General features: G+C 30.9%; 1 protein-coding gene across 1 annotated transcript in view; it reads right to left on the minus strand.

Annotated features, from left to right (window-relative positions):
• Positions 1-402: 402 nt before the first annotated feature.
• LOC119594061 (cytochrome b5-like) overlaps positions 403-1,180 on the minus strand; it is a gene marked incomplete in the record, with an annotated part of 10,879 nt that continues 10,101 nt past the window's right edge. The window contains 1 exon segment of the mRNA XM_037943101.1: positions 403-1,172.

Consider the following 1,180-nt stretch of genomic DNA (forward strand, 5'->3'; position numbering starts at 1 on the left):
AAGACTGCAGGTAAAATACTAGATTTAACTAGTTATCATAACTAGAATAAATATTGCTAAGCACTAACAGCTGTAGCAATGTCCAAGGCAGTGGAAATGTACAAGAATATATACTAGTTAGTTTATATTATGTGTTTTTTAAGATATAAAATATACACTATATATAAAACAAACTAAGACTTCAAATTCACCTCACTAGTGGCATGACCATTTTTATGTTGTGCATATCCCCTCCACACTACCTAAGCACCTTTCTAATGCTGTTATGTTTGCCAGAATTCTCCCTCTGAATGTACTCTTTTTGTTCAGCAGCACCAGACTCATTCGTAATATTTTGTCTATTTCAGATAGAGTAATTAAAGTTAGGGAAATCAGATAAAAAGGAAAAGAAAATAATAGACATCAGGATGGACTGGATTATTTGTGACTATACTGTTACAAAACATTTCCAAAATACCATAGACGCATCACATATAAATATAACTATCAGAACTCTGTCCTGTCACATCTGAAGGACATGTCTGTAATACTCATGTGCAAAATTACATGCACTTCATTGTATGTCCATCAAAATGCCACCATATATATCGAAACACATGCTTCTGCAATCGGAATACATTTAAAGGAAAGAAGAAAAAATCATATTCTGATCTCATTGTTCCCAGTTTTGATGGAATGAAGATAGTATTAGTATGAACACTTTTACATTGATCTTGATACACGTGACAGAACAATCACTTTAACACAAACAGATATGTAAGGCTTATTATCACAATTTTCACAATTCACTGTAAAAATAAGATTTAGTCACGGCCTGATTGTTAGTTGCCAGAAGGAATGGTTCATGAATTATGGCATCTGAATTTACAATGAGACTGAGTATTACCTAAGAATAAAGGCTCACAATTCCCCTTGCCAAAGTACATGTATGTACGAGTTCTATTGATAATGTAAGTTATACTAGTTACTACAAAAATGTCTCTTGTATGGTTAAAAAAAAAGTTCATTAGAATATATTAAAATATAATGAAGACAAGACATAAAATTCCTTATATTATTGGAAGATAGGTCTCTTTGTATGCCAAATAGAAAAAAATTGATTCCAAGTTTTGGTAATATACTTGCATGTATATTTTATATGGAAATTTATGTGATTTTATATACATATACATATTCTCTC

This window comes from Penaeus monodon, chromosome 33, assembly GCF_015228065.2.
Source record: "Penaeus monodon isolate SGIC_2016 chromosome 33, NSTDA_Pmon_1, whole genome shotgun sequence".
Lineage (NCBI taxonomy): Eukaryota > Metazoa > Arthropoda > Malacostraca > Decapoda > Penaeidae > Penaeus > Penaeus monodon.